Source organism: Mixophyes fleayi, chromosome 5 (genome assembly GCF_038048845.1).
Source record: "Mixophyes fleayi isolate aMixFle1 chromosome 5, aMixFle1.hap1, whole genome shotgun sequence".
Classification (NCBI taxonomy): Eukaryota; Metazoa; Chordata; class Amphibia; order Anura; family Limnodynastidae; genus Mixophyes; species Mixophyes fleayi.
Genome location: NC_134406.1, coordinates 127658052 through 127684989, shown reverse-complemented (window position 1 = coordinate 127684989; position 26938 = coordinate 127658052).

Sequence of the window (26938 nt, the reverse complement as noted above, 5' to 3'; positions counted from 1 at the left end):
TGTCTGTGTGTGTGGTAAGTAGAAACCAGATATTGTTTATTACATACCCCTTGTTAAAACACTTTGCAGTAAGAATGTCCATGCTGTTCTATTTTTTTCTTTTTTTTTTTTTGGTTCTAATCACTTTGTTTGAAGTGGTGTTTTTTGGACCCTACCTTAAAGACACATTAACACTCTGTGTCTGAGTCATTAAGGAGAGCAAAGCATCAAAAAGAAGTAAATGTTCTAGTGGACAAACCATATTACAATGTAAGGGGTGCACATTTGTTAGTTTTTTTTTGGACATAAGATAAATACTGCCTGCTTCTTCATGTAGCACACACTTACTTGTTAGCTTCAGTTTTACCCTGACATTTAAAGATGATCTAGAGCATGTCCTACCCCAACTATAAATCTGTCCTCACATTTAACATTTACCTCCCCCCTCCAATGCAACATGGTTTTGCCCAGGTGCAGAGCTACTCCTTTATGCTTTGCTCTCGCTAATGACTCGGGCCATCTGTGTTTATTGTTTCACTACCTTCACATTCTTACGCCACAACAATTGTAATACAAGTAATGTGAATTTTGAAAGGGTATATGGCGATGGTAAGTATGATGTTTGCAAGCACTTTGGTGGTGGTTCTATATGAATAGATGGTTGGACAAAGAGGTTTATTTTTCCTAATTGTAATTTTTTTTTTATTTTTTTTTTTTATATTTGTTTTCTCTCTTTATATCCCAATCTCCGCATTACTTCCATCTACCTAAGGACTGTCCTTTTACACCAAAAAGCGTGACGATGAATTACGACTACTTTGTAAGTATTGGTTGTGTCATTTGTGGCAAAGTCAGACAATGCCAAGTGTCCACGTTTCACCTAAGTACTGGTTTGTAATATTTTCCTTTTGAAACACACCTAGTAGCAAAGGGTATGTGTCCTGTGATTAGTGGATGCTGCCTGGTGTGTAATTATTAGTTTGGTGTACATTGACAATCTCCAATGTGGATTGAGCTTTGTTTAGCAGCCGTTAATAGACGTGGTTAGTTTGCATTGGATGCTAATTATACAGTATTATGACTTTGTAACGTTACTATTTAGCCTCTAATGTACTTTCAGCTCATATAATAGAATGTTTCAATTTAATTTCTTGCAGGTATAGTTGTAATTTTAAATGGTGTTACTCTTGCTTTATTTGTCTTTCCTCTCTTCCTACATAGGAGACAATGCGTATCCCTCCTGCCCTTGGCTCCTCACTCCTATATTTAACCCACACACAGAGCGGGAGGAGGCCTATAACTCGACTCATAGGGCCACCAGATCGGTCATTGAAAGAGCCTTTGGTGTTTTGAAGGCTCGTTTTAGATGTCTTGACCGGTCTGATGGCGCCCCTCATGTATGAGCCGAGGAAGGTGTGTAAGATCATTGCTCTGTGTGTGTTGTTTGATAATATTGCCATCAGGAGTGAGGCACCAGGAGTCCTGGACAAGGTTGCTGGGGTGGAGGAGGAGGAAGATCTTTGAGACCCCCCCCCTTGTGAAGCAGTGCATGGATCCAACTTCAGAAGCTATGTTGTGGAGACATATTTTTGAGGTAAATATTTGGGGTTGTGTTTTTTTTTATATCTTCACATTTCAAAGATCTGTGGTAAAATCATGTGCAAGCTTAGTCAAGGGTAGATTATCTAAGGTATGGTAATTCAAAATGGGAACATGAATAGACATGGCCTGGTGTGAAAGTGAAATTTTTAATATGTATAATAATAGGGGAAAAATCATGGCAACCTGTATTTTAACTTTACAATGTGTGTAGAAAGTATAGGTTCATGCCTCTAAGTTTAGCCTTAATGTCTTTTGCTAAATGCACGTTAATGGGGTAGATTTAATCTACAGCCTAATGTGGCAACATAACTGACGTTTGGTTTTCTTCAGTTTAAACAGTCCAGACTTTGCACACTTGATGCTTGTATTAGCTGAGGCACCAAAGGTGTTAATGGTCTAGTATATATATGTCCCCTAGTGTCCAGGGCCGTCTTTTCCATTGGGCACGCTGGGCAGGTGCCCGGGGGCCCTGCAGCTCAGGGGGGCCCTTCGGAGGCAGGAAAAAAAGAATACTTACCTTGCTGTCAGCTGGCGATCCGGCTCCCTCCCTGGTCTCCTCCTTCACGCTGGCAGTGCATGTTGGGAGTGACTTCATCACGCCCGCCCGACATCCATTGCGGAGCACGATGGAGGAGGAGACCAGGGAGGGAGCCGGATCGCCAGCTGACAGCACTGTGTGTGTGTGTGTGTGTCCCCCGATGCACTGCTGTGCCCGGGGGCCCAAGAGGTTCTTAAGAGGGCCCTGCTAGTATCAAAATGGTGTGCCAAAATAGTTCTAGGGGAAAATGTACCCTAACTCTGCTCTTCTAGCTATGTGAGGTTTATAGTTTATTGATCAGCACATATAGTGTTGAGAAGTGCTCATTTCTCACACTTTATTTGTTTTTCTTATATCTACAGCCTTTAGATTACACTTGGCCTGCAGTGCTGGCCTTTCTGCCATTGCACTTTCCTTTGGAGTTGGTGGATGTTGCCATGGTGAAGGGTGTTGACAAATGTAAGTAGTATAGTGCTATCTGCACTAAAATGTGACAGTCCAGTGAGTGTGCTCCATATAATAATGTCGTTACTAAGCCTGCAATGTGTGGTTGCGCAAACAAAACATATGGCCAGATGCTAGCGATGTTATGTATGGGTTTGGGGGTTTGTAATTAAGTCAAATAGTGCATTCAGAATCCAAGATATAGTCCAAACACACAAGCCATTATTATACACTATTGTGTAGAATATTACCGGCTTTTTTTAAACATGCCAATACAGTGGTCAACCTCTTGATTAACAAGTCATCAACTAGATATCAAAATGCAAGTTGTGTGAGCTAATATTGCCATATTAAATTGTTGATTCTCATTCAACAGGGTGTGGATTTTGGAGTTGTGCAATTCGTGTCTCACTACATGTTGTTGAATTTCTCCAGAGCTCCAAGCCTGCTTATGTCTCTCTTCAGTCTGGCCAGATTGTCATCTCTACATCCAAGGAACTTTGACACACACAGACCATTAAATTGTTTGCTTTGTTTTTGTTAGCACGTTTGGGTACATATATGTAATAAATCTAGCCTATGCTGCAAATGTCTCAGCAATCAGTTGTCATGCCATTTTGTACCATTACTATAGTGCAGTGATTCATCTTTTAATACACATAAATCCATGTGTAGTGCTTTCCAAACTATTGTGGAACAGGTGTTTTTTGAAAATATATTAAATCTATGTGTGGTTCTTTTGTCCTTTGCCACAGATACACCATAGCCTTCAAACACGCTCAATGGGGTTAATGTTCAGTTTTTGGAAAATGTGCACAGTTTGGAGGTTTGTATGTGTGTTTGGTTGCTTAGTAGCTTTTGGACGCTTTTAGAGGGAACATGGGATGTGGCTAGCAATATAGGCATGCCATTAAAGGTAAATGTATAGAAATAAAGCAAAAATGTTAGCAGTGTCAGGGCAAACCCTACCAACTTTTGGCCCTTGCCCAAACAGGATAACAATCTTCTTCTCTAGTGCTAGTGGCACTTTGTTTCAAAGTGGTCCAACACCTGCATGCCAGACACAAACCCCACACTAACAATCATGGGGAATGCGTTAGGGCACTAAGCTAGTGGAGTCTTGCTACAAGGCCATAATAACAATATATGTTAGCCACCTTTTAGTTTAGCAAATATTCCAGTCTCCACCCTTTTCTTGGTGTTTTTACAATGTTTAATTGGTGGGTTATGTAATACCTCACATAGTTTGCAAATTGGTCGAGCCACCTATATTTGAACTTACAGCCAACACAGATACTCCACATGAGCACTAGTTACATTAGTCTGATTACAGACATTGTTAGGCAGCAGTCACTTGACATGTTTGCTGAACCTGACAATGTAGGTCTCCAATGTTATTGTGGTGTATAAATGTGTAATTGTTTCTCAATACCATTTTCAGGTAGATTGCCCTTTGAAAGTGGAAAGTAGTGACAAAATCACATTCCAGCTTGGTTTGTCTTCAAATCCTATTAGTTTGTGCCCTAATACCACCTATGTCTGTTTAAACATGCTAGTCAATGGTAACAATACATTTCTGCTCTTGCATTTGCCCATGCCTTGGCCAAGGAAAGTACAAATCCTTAATGTACAGATATCCTCCCTTTAGGATGATGGGTCCATGTTCAAATTCCTTTAACAACACCATCTAATCCAAGAGTGTTGGCCCGAGCACAGTCATTTGAGGGTTTAATGTCTGGTAGATATTGTTGATGTTTACATTGTTAGGTGAGACTCATCTACATACAAACACCGCTCCTCCTCTGCCTCCCCTCTCTGCCTTGCCCTACACTGGCTCCCCTTCCCCTACAGAATTATTTTCAAACTCCTCACCACCACTTACAAGGCTCTCTCCCACTCCTTATATCTCTAACCTCCTCTCCATTCACACTCCCACCCGCTCCCTGCGTTCGACCAATGACCGCCACCTCTCCTCCACTCTGATCACCTCTTCCCATTCCAGAATCCAGGACTTTTCCCGTGCAGCCCCCCTTCACTGGAATGACCACCCTCGCTCCATCCGCCTCTCCTACTCTGTGCTCCTTCAAACGTGCAACTCACCTCTTTCTCAAAGCCTACCAACCATCCACTTAACCCCCATCTCCTCCACTCATTCTCCCCTCTCTCCCATTCCCTCAATTGGCTCCTCTTGTGCCTGGTCTGTTTAACCCTCCTTTAGGATGTAAGCTCGCTTGAGCAGGGCCCTCTTCTCGCCTTACCCGTTCTTCTGCTCCGTGTCTATTGCATCTGCCTGCCTGGAGTTTCTGAAGTATTGGTACTTTAATTTTATTGTTCTGTACTGTTATACCCTGTATAGTCTACTGTTTGTACTATGTGTGGCGCTGCGGAAACTTTGTGGCGCCTAACAAATAAATGATAATAATAATGTGAGGCATGCACTTTATCTGGCTTATAGATGGTGAACGTGTGCAATTGGTACCTGTGTCTGTAGTGCAAAGAAATCACAATATACCAAACTTTAAATTATAATATGTTGGCTGTTATATAAAATAGCTTGGCCTTGCTTAAATGTTTTCCAAAACTGTAAGGGAGCAAAATCCAAGTGACGTGGCCACTCTAACAATGAATGAATCACAGTGTACATAACGTAAGAAACTCTAAGGTCAGTTTGTTTTAATAATGTATTTAAGGTTCCAGATTGGTTTAAACTATCATGGATTGGGGGGGATCAGATCATAGAGTTTAGAAAAGTCACTACAGGATATAGGCGTTTGGTGGACAAACTACCTCTTGGACATCCATCACTAGGTGAGGTGGAGTCTACTTACAGAGTGTGCTTCTTTTCCTGAGCAAACCATATCTATACTGCAAGGTTTTTCATTTGATTTTTACATGATTAGTCAGACACACAGCACTACATACACCCTTATAGTGTGTCAAACTGTCATGTTAGTCTGTATTTCTTGACCCGATTCGGGACCCTTGGGACTAGCTGGAGCAGGACTGAATCTGAACAGAGCAGCCTGGATGATCTTCCTGCTCATGTTCTTGCTGATTGTCGAGTCTAGCAGGGGAATGAGCAGTCTGAAAATGTGGATAGAAACACTGGAGCCAATAACTATCCACTGGAGAGAAGTGTGTTGTTCAGGCAATGAACAGATCACAGCAGCAGGTTTAAATAGGTTGTCCCAAACAACTATTGGCTGATCACTTCATGGGATCACAGTTGCCGAATCTGGAAGGATCACCTGACTGCATCCAAGATGCCTGTGCACATGCAGCTGAACAAACAGTGTTTCTTTGTTTACAAACGGAGCTGTGGAGGACGGGAATGTTGCAGACGACCAGAAGGGACCCAGGTAGCCGTGATGACAGCGGCGGATGGGGTAAGTGCGGCTAAGATCCAAATGTTAGACCTAACCTATATGTGCTTAGTGCAATAAGGTCATGAAGTTACATTTAAACAAGTGTTAAGCTAAAGGGCATCCGGTGTACCACACACAGTGCATTAGCACTATTCTTAAATACAAATCCCTTATTAGATATTTAGAAATTGCAAAGAATCTTACCTGTACAAATTAGTAGTTAACAATAATTGTCCTGTGGCATAATGTCCAAAAAATGTTTAACTCATTTGGTTACATTAACACCTGTCTTTTGTGGCTCCTTTGTGTCAGGTTACAGTTTGCAAATGCAATACTGCCTTTACAGGATGATTTGGCCTACCTCTAAAGGGGCACTGTAGTAGTTGCACGCTTTGTTTGAAATAATTTACTCAGGCAAATAAAGAAACACTGTGGCAAAATCATTAAGAAGCTTACCTTGATACACTTCTTGTTTAAGTCTTCTTCAGCAAACCATGGCCCTGAATCATTCTGGAAAGGTAAGGCAAAGTAACTAAGCAAGGCCAAAGCATGTGAGTTTGGAGGGGGATGTAAACCAAAAATGTGATTGGAGATCTAATTTTGGGGTAGAAGAGGTCCTAGCTGACCTGGACATTTCAGTGTACAAATAAGCTATCAAGTATTTGTGCGGTACATTAGGATACAGACAGTATTGTTTTTTGGGCCCTAAACCTATTGCTAATTTGCACCACTTGCATTTTAAAAGGCTTTTTAGCAGCATACAGAAATATGTATCCTTGACATCTAGGTTCATTACTCAATCAGGGCCATGGTTTTGGTCAGCACACTGATATTAGATACATATTTGTTAGAATACGTTAATGAATCAGGCCCTGTGTTCAGAGATGATACTTTGGTTAGAGTTGATAACAAGTATTGTTATTAAAAAAGCATAATGGAATATGCCTTACCAAATAAAGACACATTATTTCAGTAGTAGAATTTTTTTTATTCAAAACAAAAACTAAACATATTTATGGCATATATTAAATCATATTTTTGGTTAAAACAATACCAATTATTTTTTCCGAGCCTTTTTGAAGGGGGTTGCAAGGGAGGCTTCCCTACTCCGACTTCTTGTCACCCGTGATGTAGAGGAGTCAGAGGAACCAGGCAATGGGGCAAGGCAAGCGGATTGTGTCCGACGAGGTGAAGGTGCAGGGTCAGGGGATGGGGCCACGACAGGCGAGGGGGAAGTGGGCACGACAGGGGATTGGCCAAAGGCTAAACACATAAGATGACATAGTTGGGGGTCAGGGAGGGCGGACGCGTCAGACACACCAGGGAGGGCGGACGCGTCAGACACACCAGGGAGGGCGGACGCGTCAGACACACCAGGGAGGGCGGACGCGTCAGACACACCAGGGAGGGCGGACGCGTCAGACACACCAGGGAGGGCGGACGCGTCAGACACACCAGGGAGGGCGGACGCGTCAGACACACCAGGGAGGGCGGACGCGTCAGACACACCAGGGAGGGCGGACGCGTCAGACACACCAGGGAGGGCGGACCCAACAGACACACCAGGGAGGGCGGACCCAACAGACACACCAGGGAGGGTGGAAGCAACAAACACACCAGGGAGGGAGGAGTCAGACTCAACATGGAGGTTGGAGGCAACAGACAACTGGGTATGGGGACTGGCCAACAAATAATCTGAGCTGGGTGAAGGGATTGTGCCTGGAGGTGCGTTGGGAGTGGGCATGCAAGATATCACCCAGGAGTGTTGCAATATTTGTCACTGTAGTATTTAAATTATCCATTTTGGTGGTGAGTATCGTCATTAAAGAGGTGTGTGTGCTCATGAAAGTGGAGAGTGTGTTAGTGAGACTGGTGATTTGCTGATCCGTGTGTTGGACAGTGCTCGATATTTGTGACAGGTGAACATTCTGTGCATCAGTGGCGTTTCTAAGATTTTGGGCTGCGTGTGTGAGTGCCCGCTGCCTTACATATTCAGCTGGAGCCAGCTGAGCCTCCTCCACATCACGGGCAACTTCCTCCTGCACTGGTGAAGCAGGCGCCTGCTGCTCACATTCTGTAGAGAGATAATAAGTAAAATAAAGTAATTAGAATCAAAGAGTAAGGTACGATATTATATTTGCAAAAACATCTTACAACACGTGATGTAGCAATAGACACAGTCAGACAAGTTAAATAGGGCTATTGTTTTAAAATCGGATTAGTACCTTTTCTGCACTTCAACCTTTATATGCTCATATGGAGATATTGCATTGATGAGCCGTGTGATTTCTTGCCAATGCGTTTGGCGCTCGCGTCCGGTTAGTTGCCGGTTGCCACTGTGGAACCTAGCCAGAACCTCTTCGACCAGCACCTCCAGCTCCTCCTCAATGAAATTGTTTTTACGCCTTCTTGGCAGCCCTGGTGCCTGCACATTACTTGGCCCAGCATCAGACATATTCCTATTTGACAGATAAGTCGTGTCTTTATAGGCAATGCACACAGTCAGGTGGTCATACAGAATCTAAGCACATCCACCCCCTACATAAGGTACCATTTCACAAACTTCTAACTATGTCTAAAACACATGCCCCTTATTATAATAAACATTGTGGCTTGTCTATTTAACGAGCATTGAGTTTGGCCACTGCATTTTGACAGACATATTCGTCAAATACTATTGCAACATTCTCCTACTACTACGCGTCCCTTTTCAAACCATAACATTGGTTTACAGGTTAGCAACACACCAAAATGAAGAATATCACTCAGTTGCAAACCCTATATTGTGTAATTAATATTAATATTTGGTTACAAATCAGCCAGCAACACACTTAAGTGTGTACTCCAAATGCAATTTGGGAGGTATGGGCCAAAATAAGTGTATTCATTTGGACCCATGTGTCCATCAATGCAATGAGCTAGTTATTAGTGTGTTGAACATGGATAAGGTAAAAGAACTTAGCATACTGTAGGCTACTATTGCATTCTTTCCATGTTAAATGTGAGGGCAAGGCCCATTTCTATAGCAGTTTAATTACAGTTCGGCCACACATATTTCTTAGCAAACAGTTTGCTACATTAGGAGATAAACAATTTTAAAAAATTACAATATCTGATTTAGTTTAGTACTTACTTTTTTTAAATGGTTTATTAGGCAAAGCATCCAAATGTAATCCAAACTTTAATGTGTCCTGTCCTGCCAAAAAAGCTCATGAACAGGCAGTAAGGCAAAGCACAGGTGGGTTTAAATGGAGGTTTGGATTAATAAACCAGGTGTACACTCTTCTTCCTAATTGCAACGCACAGAGTACTCGTCTCATCGTAGGGGGCCGCCATGTTCTTGGTGGGAGAGGCACCCATTACACACGCAGGTGTGTGAAAGATCCGCGTGTGACGTGAGTTACACCCATACGTGCTCTGAGAACCAATCAGAACTCAGAATACTGCTGAGTTGGTTTCTGTGAGGAAAAATGAGGGCCTGTATTTTCTCGAGGCGTGAGCTCCATGTCCTCACAGAGGCCATGGACAACGTACCCTCAGGGCGATATGTGTCCAATGCAGTGGCGGATCCAGGGGGGGGGCGATCGGGGCATTCGCCCCACTAACAGCAAAAAGCTAGGTCCAAGCCGCCGATCAAAATGAGAGGGGCGGGGCTAAGCGCGATCGGGGGGTTGGGGCTAAATGTGGGCCAGCCAATCAGAGTGTTCCCAGCCGGCGATCACAACGGGAGGGGGCGGGGCCAATCGCGGGCGGAAGGCGGGGTTTAACGTGGGCCAGCCAATCAGAGCAAAGGAGGGGCGTGATTATGCAAAATTGCCCCCCCTAAACATAAAGTCTAGATCCGCCCCTGGTCAATGAGGGTAAACTGCGGCCATATCAAAGGGTCCGCAGACATTTCCGCCTGAGGTATGGGATACGCAGGAGCGTCGTCCAGCTCCATAGGCGCTGGAGCGATCTCCGGCGCCGTCAGCCCAGGCTCCTTGATGACCTCCGGCAGGAGATTGTAAGAAGTGAGTTCAGTATTAATCGCAAAAACCATCACATGTGTACATATATATTTGCTATATGTTTGTAAATATGTTCACCCTAATCACCTGACATGGCCTACATAACAATGTGCAAGTACACTCTAAAGGACATGCCCCTTCCAGTGCACCCAAAATGCATTGCCTCCTGTCTCCTACATTTGTCTGCTGACAATTTAATGACCTAAATGTTTTATTGTGAAAAATCTGACCATTAAGGGTGGGTTTTGGAATCAGCCATTGTAACTCTTGACCCGTGTGCTGTAACTTGCTGGTCTAACCTTAAAAACATTTTGTAGTGGCAGATGTGTTGTCATTATTTGGCAAAGATGTAAAAGCCAGGTTTCAAATTCCAAACACCTTAGTGTATAGACTAATTTTTAAAAACTCCCATAAGATGCAAACAGATTACAGAGTGTACTAGATATAGCTAATCAATCATTACTTAACTGCCTATTTAGACTATTTTAGACTGTGAGGTAGTCCCAACAAAGGGTGATTTTCAAAGTATACTCAACATTCTAAGATTTGGAGCTCCATTCACTAATTCTGTGGTCATGTAAAGAGAGAACTAATTGACATGATTACCAGGGCCATGGGAGTTTGCAGACTTAAATTCACAGACATGAAAAAACATACTAGGGGCAAATTTGTACAAAACCAAATTAGGCGGCCAGTAGTATGTTTGGGGAGTGTGTTCGACAACACATGCAAATATGGAGCAAGCCTCCAAACTCCACACATATGAAACAATAATCAGGGAGTTTAACTCATGACCCCAGTGCTGTGAGAGCAAAGTGCTGACCACTAGGCCACTGTGATATTCCACATCTCTATGTAAAATACCAAAAATTGTGCCAGGTCATCATCATAATCCTTTATTTATATAGCGCCACTAATTCTGCAGCACTGTACAGAGAACTCCCCATTGGAGTTTACAGTCTAAATTTCCTAACACACACAGACAATGTGGGGTCTGTGTGTGTTAGGAAATGGGTCAATTTTGATAGCAGCCAATTAACCTACCAGTATGTTTTTGGAGTGTGGGAGGAAACCCATGCAAACACATGGAAAATATACAAACTCCACACAGATAAGGCCATGGTTGGGAATTGAACTCATGACCCCAGTGCTGTGGGGCAGATGTGCTAACCACTAGACCACTGTGCCTGCCCGACAAGTCAAGTGCAATACTTTGTGCCCATCATGTTTAGCTCTTTGCTTTGGGAGTAGCTAATATTTCTGTCTCCTGCCAATGCAAAGTTGATTAAACATGTATGATCATCAGATTTTCCAAATACTATCAGTTTTTTAAGCTGGTGCTTGTGTTAACGTGCCCTTTTTTAAAAAAATCCTTTTTTCAAACAGACCAGGCACGCTGGGAACGCCGCCAACGGCGCCGGGCAGCGGTGGAGGCGCAGGCAGCGGAGGAGCAGGAGGAGGCGGTGGTGGTGGAGTCGGAGTCGGAGGCATAGGAGGAGGAGCAGGAGGAGGTGGTGGAGGCGGAGGAGCAGGAGGAGGTGGTGGAGGCAGAGGCAGAGGAGCAGGAGGCCGACCAGCTGCGTCTGCCGGTGGTGATGCTGGAGAAGGAGAGTCGGTAGGAGGCAGCATCGGCCAGGCAAGAGCCAGAGGCCTTTGGAGATAGTAAGTATTTGCTATAAGTGCTGGACATAATTGGATAACATTGAGATGTCCATTATCCTTCAAAAAAAAACCTGCTTTCACACATGTGGATTTAATGGTAACCTAAATGTCATAAGTTTAAATGGCCCTACACATGTAAATGTCTTTAACCACTCAAACCACAGACAGAGCCATCATAACACATGCCCACGCAGGCCAGGGCCCAACACAAATGTGCCCGATAGCCTTGTGAACGTGTCAGTATATGAATGGGGTTTTTTTTCACTTCAAATGTAAACCAAATTACTGTAACTTCCTGTGAGTGGTTGTGTAGATAATGGGCCACTGTAGTGCTTTGCCTTGGGGCCTATAATGCTGTTAAGACCAGCCTGTCCACAGGCCTCTCCCCGGGCCACACCAGAATGTAGAACATGTATCCAAATGCAACACCAAAGCCTTATTAAACGTCTATTGTGCAGCAAAATGCATTTGAACCTAGAGCCCTAACATTTTAAAGTAATGTAACAGTACACATCTCTAGTAAATCCTGTCTGTTTGTCAAGATAGGTATACATGTATTGAATGTTTTTTATCTGATTTTTTTCCAGCACACATGGAGGAAGCAGACAATTGGCCTCCCCCCCACCAACCTTGTCAGAAATGCGGGCCCAAATTGCTGCATCCTTTGCAAAAATAAAACACCACCAAAAGGCGCAGGAGATATGCATGCAAGAGCTGGAGCAGAAAATGTCATATTGGGAGACCTTGTATGATTAGTTTGTGTTTTGTTTAAAGTTAACATGTAAATAGTTTGATTAATTGATGTAAATATGTTTTTTTTTTATATAATCTCCAAATTTATATACATTTACGAAAAAACAACCTTGGTGTGTATGTCTTTATTCATCTAATTCACCTACATGTGGGTGTAAGGCATACTTGCCAACTTTTGAAAATTCATTTCAGGGAGAAAATAAAAACCAAGGTGGGCGTGACCAGCCCCGGCCACTGGGCGTGGCCAGCTCCGCCCACTGGGCGTGGCCAGCACCGACCACGTACCGCCCACATACCATATAGTTGTGCCTCATGTTCATATTATTCCACAGTAATGCCCCCGATTCCTATACAACACAAAATGTGCAGCAGTTCAGTGTTGTGGAGATGTGCTGCATTGAGAGCCGCTCAATGTGCCACAGTGCAGGGCGCTGCACGCCGAGGGTTGCCGACCCCTAGACTAAAGTGTCTTCCACTATTGGAACAGCTTACAAAGTAAATTGTGTATGTGCAAAATAAAAATGTTAACTCTTACCTTCTCCTGGTTGGGAGGTAAGGCCCAAATGTACTGATATCTGACGCAGAATGATGTCCAAGAGCAAATGCAGAATATCTAAAGGAGTGGCACAAATATTCGATTTCAGAACAGAGCAATAAATTATACATCACTCACCGGTTACACACTGACATGGGGTGCAGCGGTAATCTCACAGGGGTGCCACAGCCAGGGTAAGTGGTAAGCAAGGCGGGGGACTACTTAGTAATTATTTAGGCTTAGGGATGTTTTGAAAAAATAGATATGACTGGGGAAGGGGGTTATACGTCCAGAAAGGCTGTGTCTCCATATCCCCCACGGCTCTACATATATATATTACATTTAATGATCCCTAGTGAGGTTTGATTAAATAAAAAAAAAATCTGCAGCCTGTTCTACTGCATCCTGCCCACAGAATCGCGTCATATTGTGCCCACTAACCCAAAACGAAATGAGGCAACTGCGCTATTTCACAACGGGGGCCATAATAGAAATATAAAGATGGCAAGTATGCACTTCCTGTTGAAACATACACAAACTTTGTAATACGGAATGAGTATTTACTTTCTCTCCAGGTTTTCATTGACTCCACACTTTATGAACAGCCTCAAAAATGAAAATATTTGTGACCACATACTGCGAAGTTGATGCAAAAATTATTTACATACTATATATTACACAATGCTTTCACATCAGGCCCAGTTTACAGTCTATATTCCCTATTATATGGATAGAATCAACCAATGTTCAAAAGAAATAAAACATATCAGCATTCCTGCCCCATTAAAAAATAACTTTTCTTAATTCAGTTAAAATAATTCATCCAACCAGACAGCTTGCAAAGAAATATTGATTAATGTTTTATACCTATCTGATAGGTCTATCAGCATTCCTGCCCCATTAAAAAGTAACTTTCATTAATTCAGTTAAAATAAAATGTATTTAATAAATCATCCAACCAGGCAGCTTTTTATTAATATTAATGTTTTATACTTATAGTGCTTGAAACTTACAGCTGAGTTACTTGCCACCTCCGTATAGCACAATTAGATGCTAATTGCCTCTTTGTATTGTTATATAACATAGTATGGGCGAACTCACACATACAAGATGCCTCCTCACTTACTTGTCTAGGACTCCAGGCTGTATATATCCAGAGGGCAGCGTGGGCGTGGGAGCTCCGTGCTCCACCAATGGCCGGGGTCTTCTGGGAGAATAGCAGCGCCGCGTCATCACGCCGATGACGTCACCGGCGCATGCGCATTTTGGCCTCAATGAAATCGGCAAAAATTCGGGATTTTCGTGTCCTCTCGCGGGAGTCCGGGAGATTTCCCAGCGTTCCGGGAGTCTCCCGGACGATCCGGGAGAGTTGGCAACCATGGTGTAAGGACAAAAGAGATTGTATATAATAATCCAAAAATATAAACATTTAAATAAGATGGTTTGTTTTGAAGTCCATCATGATTTCGCAAGCAGAAAAGATTGTGATTTGCTGTTTGCATGTAATCCTAAAGGAACATGTGCCCTCCCAAGCAAGCCACCCCTATAAGAGGTATTGCATCTGTAGGCCCTGTGTGCAAGATAAAAACCAAAAATGTCAAACGTTCTAGCTAGTTACCAATTCCCCCAAATACATATGTCATTGTAGTGATAGTGCAAGGTCACATTCAAGTATCAGAGCAAAGGCAGTCACACATTGAAGAGAACCTCGAAAGTGTACCCAGAAGTGGTGTAAGGCAGAAGTGCAAGCGTTGCAAAGCTCCATGGTACTGGAGTATGGAGAGCGGCCTGTTTGGATAAAGGTGAGTCCATGACATAACGTGCACGCCGTGGATCCAGATGAAAGTCTGTTTGCTGACAATGTTGCATTTAACTCCAAGGAAGCTTTCCCCTACAACCCCCCGCCCCCTCTTAGTCCATTCAGAATAATCAATGTCAGCATGCACCTAATAATAATGTGCATGTGAAGTGTAGGCCATGAGGCTTCTCGGAATTTCCCTCCAAATAAAGTTTTCCATTCAATACAGGATAAATCAGAGGACATATTTTACAATATGGTTGAGTGTGTATAACAAATCCAAAATCCAAAATGAAACCATTGTGTCACATTCCTGCGTTCTTCTTACGATAATTATTCCAGCCTACGCATTAGTAATGGGTATGTTTGGTATTAGAAGTCATGTCTGCTGTGTTGTGAGTCCAAAGTGCTAACCAGTGAGCTACCTATGAGATTGGTGTTTTGTGAGTAATTTGTGTGAATAATGAGGAGTAGTATTAAGTGTGAGTTGCCTGTGTAGCACGCATTCTATATTGTTGGTGTTGTCTGTGTATTTTTCTCAGTATGGGCTAGTGGGTAGCTGTCCCACTTAGCATACAGTCACTCATGAGTTCTAATCCAGACAGAAACCCTTCCTCTATGTGGAGGTTGTATACACTCTTGTGTGCAGTGCCGTAACTAGACATTTCGGTGCCCTGGGCGAGACAGGCCACCGGCGCCCCCCTTCGAAGTGGGAGGGACATTTGCCAAGTGGGTGTGGCCAACCTAATGTGGGGGTGTGGCTAGAACTTTACTGAAAGAATTCTGTTACACATATTTGCAAATGCATGATATATATATCTATCAGAGCCAGATTTACACCTCATGGGGCCCTAGGGAAGATATTGGTTTGGGCCTCCCCCTTCACACACACAGTGGCCCCTCACATACACATAATACACACACAGTGGCCCCTCACATACAGAGCTGGATTAAGGCTTTGGGGGGCCCGGGGCACTTAAGGCAGGGGGGCTCCTATGATGTAGCATGGTTATCATTTTACACAAATAAACAGGCAATACAGTGTGCACTACTGTTAGTTGCACACAGCTCTGCCTGCACAAGCAGTACGTGGTGAAGCGGGGACATACCTCCCAACTGTCCTTTTAGTCGGACCAAATCCTGAATAAGCGAGACAGCCACCCAAATTCAGGGCTGTCCCATCAGATTCAGGACAGTTGTCAGACTGTCCTGCTCTCTCCTACCTGTCTTGGTCACTTTCATCACTTGTAGCAGCTGGTTTCTTTAGCTCCGTTCCTTCTTGTCTTGATCCTGTGATGTTGGATCCCTATTTTGAAAAAAATGGGTACATGAGATTTAGAAAACTCCAACCAGCCCCGTTGTTAAATCAATAGCACTCACGCTTTATAATTAGGCCTCCCCCCATTCCCAACAATAATATTCAGATTTAATAAGTAGACCTATTTCCCTCCAACCAGCCCCAACATTAAATTGACAGTATACCCATTTAATCAAAACTTATTTCCCTCCCTCCAAACAGTCCCAGCAATAAATAGCATTTACATTTAATAAATATAACCATTTTCCACAACCATCCCCGGCAATGAATAATTCATATTCACATTTAATAAATAGCCCTCCTCCCCAAAATCAGCCCCATGTTCAAATAATAGCCCCAAACCACCCCAGCATTAAATTAAATATTCTGTCACCTCACCTTAAATAATTAGCCCCCACCTTCACTCCACCATTAAATAGCCCACCTTCCACACTATATTAAGATCCTCCTTTCCCTCACACGCCTAATTAAAATACTGCAGCCACACACACTATATTAACAAACTTTCACTCCCCCCCCCCCCTGCAGCCATGGTCACTCACTCAGCCCCCCCCAGCCGCCATGTTCACTCACTTAGCTCCCCCTCACAGCAGCCATGTTCACTCACTCAGCCCCCCCCCCCAGCAGCCATGTTCACTCACTCAGCCCCCCCCCCAGCAGCCATGTTCACTCACTCAGCCCCCTCCCCCCCAGCAGCCATCTTCACTCACTCAGCCCCCCCCCAGCAGCCATGTTCACTCACTCAGCCCCCCCCCCCCCAGCAGCCATGTTCACTCACTCAGCCCCCCCCCCAGCAGCCATGTTCACTCACTCAGCCCCCTCCCCCCCCAGCAGCCATCTTCACTCACTCAGCCCCCCCCAGCAGCCATGTTCACTCACTCAGCCCCCCCCCACAGCAATGTTCACTCACTCAGCCCCCCCCCCACAGCCATGTTCACTCACTCAGCCCCCCCCATGTTCACTCACTCAGCCCCTCCCCCCACAGCAGCCATGTTCACTCACAAATGTCTTGCTATTGCCTTGAAGTAAAATAACTCTGCATCCATTTTATTTGAAATGTAGAGCACAAATTTTTACGATAGCTGATGTTTCAGTAAATTGTTTGATGGAAAGTGGATTTAAATGTTAACTCATTGGACTGTATATCTAAGCAACATTTGCTAAATATCTTGTTTGATACTTCTGTCTTCTCTTGCGTGTTTTTAGTTATTTCTTTTTTTGCCATGCAATACAATACAAAGTTGATCTCTGGATAGGTTTGTGCCCATTGCAGAGAGCCCAGAGGTTGGAGATAACTAAAAGAAGCTACACCCCCTCCCTCCCCTGTACACATGTTCACTTATTCCCCGCTGTGAAGTCTTCTTTACTTATTCCTCCCCCTCCAGTACCTGTCCCTATCCCCCGAACAGAATAAAGACTCTAAAAATAAAGACAATCAAAAACACTCACCTCATCAGCCTGCAGGAATTCACTCTGCGCCGCACTCAACACATTGCGAGTGCACGTCAGCCAGCCACCACACTAGCCCCTCCCCCCTCTCGCGGCATCCGACCCCCCACTCCTCCGACTCGCGGCACCCCCCCCCCCCCCCCCGCACGAGTCGCGGGGGGAGGGGGGGTGCCGCGAGTCGGGGGAGGGGACACAATTTTTTTTATTTTTTTTTAAAAATGTTTTCTTTTTTTTTTTACTCTGTGCCAGAGGGGAAGGTAGCGGGCGGCTGCTGCGCCCCCCTCGAGCTTGCGCCCTGGGCGACAGCACCGCCCGCACCACCCTAGTTACGGCTCTGCTTGTGTGTGTCCTTTATGGAAGAGTATGCTATGCATTTTGCGTAAAAGTCAAAAAGATGTATTTACAGCACATACATTTTGATACATTCATTGTTCATGTATTTTCAATGTAGCCATGTCCATGCATTTTGCGTACTATACGGCGACTTGAAATCCTCTAAACACAGAAAGATCGTGAAGAATGTGTTTGTTAACAGTGTGTGTTACGCTAATTAGAAGCAAAGGAAAAACAACATTGAGAGTGTTCCACATCATTGTTATTTGTCAGTGATTAATGAGTAAGAGCTATCTCGTTAAAATAAGCCCCAAGCATGTTTGTTGTGTTGTGTGTAAACAAACTTTTGGTCCCTCCTACAGTGGGCGTGGAGGTTTGCATTGCTTGGCTTGCCATCAATCAATTGAGAGCAGTCTCTTGTGCTTGTAGCATGTTTAAAGATCCGCAGGTGGGTGTGTTTTCTAACGTTTGCACTGCTTATTTCCGTCTCTTAAGTGTAGTGTACCACAAAAGGGTGTGTTTTTGCTGTTTGAGGTGCTTATATCGGTTTGCGTCACTCAAAGTAAGCAAGGCAGATGCGTATGCGTTTGCGAACTTTGATGAATCGGGCCCTAGATGTTTAGAGGAATTGGATAAAAAAGGATGTCTGGTATGCTTTGAGATGGATTCTCGATTTCCTGATTTCTGAGGGTGGAGATAATTAGAGATGAGCGCACTCGGATTTCGTGAATCCGAGCCCACCCGAACGTTTCCCATCCGAGTCGGATCCGAGACAGATCCGGGTATTGGCGCCAAATGAAAACCTGAAACCGAGGCTCGGAGTCATAATCCCGCTGTCGGATCTCGCGATACTCGGATCCTATAAATTCCCCGCTAGTCGCCGCCATCTTCACTCGGGCATTGATCAGGGTAGAGGGAGGGTGTGTTAGGTGGTCCTCTGTCCTGGTAGATCTCGTGCTGTGCTGTGCCGTGCTGTATCAGTCCAGTGGTGCTGTGTGCAGTGCTCTGTCAGTTTTGAGTTCAGTGGTGCTGCTGGGTCCTGTGCTGTGTCCTGTTCAGTCCAGTGGTGCTGTGTCCTGTGCTTCTAAGGGCATAGTTATTTCCCCATTATTCCCAAGTGTTTAAAAAATACAAAAAAAAAATTTAAAAAAAAATTAATTACAACAAAATTTGCAAAACCAATCCTGCAGTATAAGCCCATTGGTACTGCAATATTACCAAGTTCACACATTCTGCTGTATCTTGTGCTACATATAATGGAGATCAAAAATTTGAAGGATAAAGTAGGGAAAGATCAAGACCCACTTCCTCCTAATGCTGAAGCTGCTGCCACTAGTCATGACATAGACGATGAAATGCCATCAACGTCGTCTTCCAAGCCCGATGCCCAATCTCCTAGTACAGGGCATGTAAAATCCAAAAAGCCCAAGTTAAGTAAAAGTAGCAAAAAGAGAAACTTAAAATCTTCTGCGGAGAAACGTAAAGTTGCCAATATGCCATTTACGACACGGAGTGGCAAGGAACGGCTTAGGCCCTGGCCCGTGTTCATGATTAGTGGTTCAGCTTCACCCAAGGATCTTAGCCCTCCTCATCCTCCCCCCCCTACAAAAAATTGAAGAGAGTTATGCTGTCAGCAACAAAACCGCAAACAACTCTGCCTTCTAAAGAGAAATTATCACAATTCCCCAAGGCGAGTCCAAGGGTGTTGGTGGTTGTCAAGCCTGACCTTTCCATCACTGTACGGGAAGAGGTGGCTCGGGAGGAGGCTATTGATGATGTAGCTGGCGCTGTGGAGGAACTTGATGATAAGGATGGTGATGTGGTTATTGAAAATGAGGCACCAGGGGGGGAAACAGCTGATGTCCATGGGATGAAAAAGCCCATCGTCATGCCTGGTCAGAAGACCAAAAAATCCACCTCTTCGGTCTGGAGTTATTTTTATTCAAATCCGGACAACAAATGTATGGCCATAAGTAGCTTATGTAAAGCTCAAATAAGCAGGAGTAAGGATCTTGCCCACCTAGGGACATCCTCCCTTATACGTCACCTGAATAACCTTCAGAGTTCAGTGGTTAGTTCAGGAACTGGGGCTAGGACCGTCATCAGTACAGGGACACCTAAATCCCGTGGTCCAGTTGGATACACACCAGCAACACCCTCCTCGTCAACTTCCTCCACGATCTCCATCAGATTCAGTCCTGCAGCCCAAGTCAGCAGCCAGACTGAGTCCTCTTCAATACGGGATTCATCCGAGGAATCCTGCAGCGGTACGCCTACTACTGCCACTGCTGCTGTTGCTGCTGTTAGTCGGTCATCTTCCCAGAGGGGAAGTCGTAAGACCGCTAAGTCTTTCACAAAACAATTGACCGTCCAACAGTCGTTTGCCATGACCACAAAATACGATAGTAGTCACCCTATTGCAAAGCGTATAACTGCGGCTGTAACTGCAATGTTGGTGTTAGACGTGCGCCCGGTGTCCGCCATCAGTGGAGTGGGATTTAGAGGGTTGATGGAGGTATTGTGTCCCCGGTACCAAATCCCGTCGAGATTCCACTTCACTAGGCAGGCGATACCAAAAATGTACAGAGAAGTACGATCAAGTGTCCTCAGTGCTCTAAAAAATGCGGTTGTACCCACTGTCCACTTAACCACGGACATGTGGACAAGTGGTTCTGGGCAAACGAAGGACTATATGACTGTGACAGCCCACTGGGTAGATGCATCCCCTTCCGCAGGAACAGCAACAGCTGCATCAGTAGCAGCATCTACAAAATGGCTGCTCGTGCAAAGGCAGGCAACATTGTGTATTACAGGCTTTAATAAGAGGCACAACGCTGACAACATATTAGAGAAACTGAGGGAAATTATCTCCCAGTGGCTTACCCCACTTAGACTCTCATGGGGATTTGTGGTGTCAGACAATGGCAGTAACATTGTGCGGGCATTAAATATGGGCAATTTCCAGCACGTCCCATGTTTTGCCCACACCATTAATTTGGTGGTGCAGCATTACCTCAAGAGTGACAGGGGTGTGCAGGAGATGCTTGCGGTGGCGCGCAAAATTGCTGGACACTTTCGGCATTCAGCCAGTGCCTACCGCAGACTAGAGGCACATCAAAAAAACATGAACATGCCCTGCCATCACCTCAAACAAGAGGTTGTGACGCGCTGGAACTCCACCCTCTATATGCTGCAGAGGATGGAGGAGCAGCAAAAGGCCATTCAGGCCTACACAGCCACCTACGACATAGGCAAAGGAGTGGGGATGCGCCTGAGTCAAGCGCAGTGGAGACTGATTTCCGTGTTGTGCAAGGTTCTACAGCCGTTTGAACTTGCCACACGAGAAGTCAGTTCCGACACTGCCAGCTTGAGTCAGGTCATTCCCCTGATCAGGCTGTTGCAGAAGCAGCTGGAGAAAGTGAGGGAGGAGCTGGTAAACCATTGCGATTACACCAAGCATGTAGCTCTTGTAGATGAAGCCCTTCGTACGCTTTGCCAGGATCCGAGGGTGGTCACTCTTTTAAAGTCAGAGGAATACATTCTGGTCACCGTGCTCGATCCTCGGTTTAAAGCGTATGTTGTGTCTCTGTTTCCGGCGGACATAAGTCTACAGCGGTGCAAAGACCTGCTGGTCAGGAGATTGTCCTCTGAAGAGGACCGTGACATGCCAACAGCTCCACCCTCATTTTCTTCCACATCTAAGGCTGCGAGGAAAAAGCTCAGTTTTCCTAAAAGAGCCGCTGGCGGGGATGCTGATAACATCTGGTCCGGACTGAAGGACCTGACAACCATTGCAGACATGTCTACTGTCGCTGCATTGGATGCTGTCACAATTTAAAAAATGGTGGAGGATTATTTTGCCGACACCATCCAAATAGACATGTCAGACAGTCAATTTTGTTACTGGCAGGAAAAAAAGGCAGTTTGGAAGCCCCTGTACAAACTGGCTCTATTTGACCTGAGTTGTCCCCCCTCCAGTGTGTACTCGGAAAGAGTTTTTAGTGCAGCGGGGAACCTGGTCAGTGAGCAGCGAAGGAGGTTGCTTCCTCACAACGTTGAAAAAATGATGTTTATAAAAATTAATAATCAATTCCTCAAAGAAGTACAGCACTGCCCTCCAGATAGTACAGAGGGACCTGTGGTTGTGGAGTCCAGCGGGGACGAATTGATAATGTGTGAGGAGGAGGAAGTACACACTGTAGGGGGAGAGGAATCAGAGGTTGAGGATGAGGACGACATCTTTCCTCAGTAGAACCTGTTTAGTTTGTACAGGGAGAGATGAATTGTTTTTTTGGTGTGGGGGCCCAAACAAACCAATCATTTCAGCCACAGTTGTTTGGTAGGCCCTGTCGCTGAAATGATTGGTTTGTTAAAGTGTGCATGTCCTATTTCACAACATAAGGGTGGGTGGGAGGGCCCAAGGACAATTCCATCTTGCAACTCTTTTTTTGGCATTATGTGACCATTCAACAGTCGTTTGCCATGTTCAAAAAGTAAAACAAAATGTCAACAAATTCAAAAAATTAAACCAAAAGTAAAATGCCCTGTCATTATTTAAAACAAGAGGTATTGACGTGCTAGAATTACTGTAAAGTTTATATGTTATAAACACTACACTTGGAAGTTGGAGGAGGTATTGTGGCCCCGGTACCAAATTTAGTACCGGGGCCACTCCACTCTGCAGTCCAGATAGAGGTGTATCAGATATTAAACAACGTTGACTGTTACTGCAAAATGTTTAAATAATATTGTGGGGAACACTACACTATGCAGTCCATAAACTTTTTTGGTGGAATTCAGACCCGTGGAGGGTTTTTTAATTATATTGTAGGGACCACTCCTCTACGAAGTCCAGGTACATTTTTTGGGTGTAATTAAGACCAGTTCAAGGTTTTTAAATTATATTGTGGTGACCACTCCTCTACGCAGTCCAGGTACATTTTTTGGTGCGATTCAGACCAGTTGAGGGTTTTTAAATTATATTGTGGTGACCACTCCTCTACGCAGTCCAGGCACATTTTTTGGTGCGATTCAGACCAGTTGAGGGTTTTTAAATTATATTGTGGTGACCACTCCTCTACGCAGTCCAGGTACATTTTTTGGTGCGATTCAGACCAGTTCAGGGTTTTTAAATTATATTGTGGTGACCACTCCTCTACGCAGTCCAGGTACATTTTTTGGTGCGATTCAGACCAGTTGAGGGTTTTTAAATTATATTGTGGTGACCACTCCTCTACGCAGTCCAGGTACATTTTTTGGTGCGATTCAGACCAGTTGAGGGTTGTTAAATTATATTGTGGTGACCACTCCTCTACGCAGTCCAGGTACAATTTTTTGGTGTAATTAAGACCAGTTGATGGTTTTCTTATTATATTGTGGTGACCACTCCTCTACGCAGTCCAGGTACATTTTTTGGTGCGATTCAGACCAGTTGAGGGTTTTCTTATTATATTGTGGTGACCACTTCTCTACGAAGTCCAGGTACATTTTTTGGTGCGATTCAGACCAGTTCAGGGTTTTTAAATTATATTGTGGTGACCACTCCTCTACGCAGTCCAGGTACATTTTTTGGTGCGATTCAGACCAGTTGATGGTTTTCTTATTATATTGTGGTGACCACTCATCTACGCAGTCCAGGTACATTTTTTGGTGCGATTCAGACCAGTTGAGGGTTTTTAAATTATATTGTGGTGACCACTCCTCTACGCAGTCCAGGTACATTTTTTGGTGCGATTCAGACCAGTTGAGGGTTTTTAAATTATATTGTGGTGACCACTCCTCTACGCAGTCCAGGTACATTTTTTGGTGCAATTCAGACCAGTTCAGGGTTTTTAAATTATATTGTGGTGACCACTCCTCTATGCAGTCCAGGTACATTTTTTGGTGCGATTCAGACCAGTTCAGGGTTTTTAAATTATATTGTGGTGACCACTCCTTTACGCAGTCCAGGTACAATTTTTGGTGTAATTAAGACCAGTTGATGGTTTTCTTATTATATTGTGGTGACCACTCCTCTACGCAGTCCAGGTACACTTTTTGGTGCTATTCAGACCAGTTGATGGTTTTCTTATTATATTGTGGTGACCACTCCTTTACACAGTCCAGGTACAATTTTTGGTGTAATTAAGACCAGTTGATGGTTTTCTTATTATATTGTGGTAACCACTCCTCTACGTAGTCCAGGTACAATTTTTGGTGTAATTAAGACCAGTTGATGGTTTTCTTATTATATTGTGGGGACCACTCCACTACGCAGTCCAGAAAGATACCTCATTGCAACGTTTTGGACTAATAACAATATTGTGAGGTGTTCAGAATACACTGTAAATTAGTGGAAATGATTGTTATTGAATGTTATTGAGGTTAATAATAGCGTAGGAGTGAAAATAAGCCCAAAAACTTGATTTTTGAACTTTTTATGCTTCTTTCAAAAAAAATCCGAATCCAAAACCTTAAATCCGAACCAAAACCTTTCGGCAGGTGTTTTGCGAAACAAATCCGAACCCAAAACCTCAAGAAAATCCGAATCCAAAACACAAAACACGAGACACCAAAAGTCGCCGGTGCACATCCCTAGAGATAATGAGGAAATCTCCCGGGTAAAATCCCAGATAAAAGAGTGTCAGTATGACCATTTTGCCTCTTTGGTTTTAGAAAGGGACTAGGGAAAATGCCACTCTCCGGATCCCTACCTTAACTGTAAGAGTTTGGTTGATGCGAAGGAGGTGAGGGAACTGCGCAATGACAGAGGGGTCCTCCGGAAAGACTAAGGAGGTAACTTGTCAGTCGTGCACTCCTACCACTCTGTCCTTTTGCTTGGGAAGGTACTTATCAGAGAGAAGATGGAATTATGGGGGTGTCTGGGCTTGGTGGCCATCAGGCTTCTCTTGATACCTTGAATTCTGAGATAACGATGACGAGGTCAGGAGGGCGATTGATAGTTTATCAAATAAGAAATCCCCAGGCCCGGATGGTTTAACCTCCGAGTTTTATAAAGCCTTTGTGGACTTCCTGGCCCTGCACCTGGTGGCGGTGTTTAACGAGAGCTTGAGTAGAGGGTTACTCCCTCCCTCCATGAGGCAGTGTGCCCTTATTTTGCTATTCTAGGGCAAAGACCCATTCAGGATTGAGAATTGGCATCCCATCGATCTTCTCAATTCAGAATGAAAGTTTCTGGCAAAGGTCATTTTTAACAAGATTATGGAAGTATCAGGTCTGTTGCTTTCCACTTCTCAGCAATATACAGTGAAGGGTTGAAGCATCTTTAATGCTGTCCTTGGCGTCCGGGAGGCCGTGGAGCGGTGCAGGGCTGAGAAGTGGGGTAAGTACCTTCTGGTGCTGGATCAATCTAAGATGTTTGATCGTGTCAATCGTTAATATCTATGGGCACTTCTTGAGAGGTATGGTCTGCCAGTGAGTTTAGTTGATTGGCTACGTACCATTTATAGGCGGGCTGAGAGCTTCCCTCTTGTAAATGGTTGGGTGGGTCCTACTTTTGCGGTGTCATCTGGAGTCAGACAAGGTTGTCCCTTGAGCCCTCTCCTCTATGTATTTGTGATTGATCCTTTTATCAGGAGGATTGAGAACGGTGCAGTGAGGGTAGTGCAACTGGCTGTGGAATTTCCCTTTAAGGTAGCAGCCTACACTGATGATGTCACAGTCGTCTTGTCAGACATGGCCGAGGCACGTGGCATTGAAAATCTAATCTGCGAATATTCTGAGGCTTCGGGCTCGGAGATAAACCAAGAAAAGAGTGAAGTTCTCTGGTTAGGGGAGGAAGGACGGCAGTTTGTCCTTCCGGATGCACTCCCTCAGGCCTGTCGAGATGTTAAAATCTTAGGCATTCGATTTGGTTCGGGTGATTATGCCCAGCGAAATTGTGAATTGAAATTGGCAGATGCCGCCTGTAAGGTGGATAACTAGAAGAATTAGAAGCTGTCCTACAGAGAACGGAATGATTTGATCAAGACTTAGTTGATCCCAATTTTTTTGTACGTCAGTTACATATGTCTGTTGCCAGAATCAATAAGGGTCAAGGTCAGTTCCTTGTACTTTCAGTTGTTATGGGGGAACAAGTTGAACTTCATCAAGAGGAATGTGACCTACAAACCAAAAGATGAAGGTGGCCTGGGAATGGTGAACCCAGTGCTGTTCTTTAGTATTGTCTTCTTGAAGCTTCATCTTGGGAGTCTCTTTTTGGAGTCTCCCCCTCGGTGAATAGCTGGCTTTCGTGTTTGGGTGCACCCCTTTCTCAACACATGGTTGGATTGGGGTCCTGTAAAAAATCTTTGAGTTAAGCATGGACACCTCCCGGCCTATGTGGTTCAGGGTTTGAAGGTGACAAGGAAATGGCATATTGAGATGGTGAGGCAAAGAACTGCTCTAGAAGGGTGTTGGAGAGGAGTATTTTGCGTACTCACTTTGATGTGCCCTTGTTACTAAAGGATTGCCCAGGTAATATGTTCTTGAAGGGTCTGTCTTTGCTGAATTCCAAGCGGATTTCTCCAAAGTTTAGAGATCTCACTTGGCTTGCATTTCACGGGAGGCTTTTCGTTAAGGGGAACCTGAAGCATAGCGGTGTCGATGATCATGGTTGTCTACGGGAGGAATGTCACGGGGAGGTGGAGACAATGGACCACTTCTTGCTTCAGTGTCCTTCTTAATATAGAGGTTTACAAATTAGTGTCCCACGCCTTAGGCCTTCCGTGTCTTTCGGGGCTTAGTTACCCTGAGTGGGTGTATGGAGTGCTCAAAAGTTGTGTAGTTTTTGATTTAAGCACTCATTTTTTTAGTTAGCGTAGTTGTAAGGTTTTACGCGTGAAGCGCACAGTGTTTAGTGTCCATTAGGGGCAAAATCCTTCCCTGTTGTTAGGTGGTGGATAGTTTTCTTCATGAGGTTTGGAAAATAAGGGAAATGGAGAGGGACCGGATGGATGCTGCGAGCTGGGGTAGACTCTGGCAGGGGTAGAGACCTCCCTAAGTGGTAGCTTACATCTGGCAATCTCTCCATTCTTGGCTATCTATCCTGTTTTATCACTATTAGATTTTGTGGAAACCCCTTTTTTTTATAGTAAGGTTTACATACATTTAAAGTTTGCTTTCATTACCTGACAGTAAAGGATGTGTGGGTGGTATTATAGATTGGTGGCGGAGTT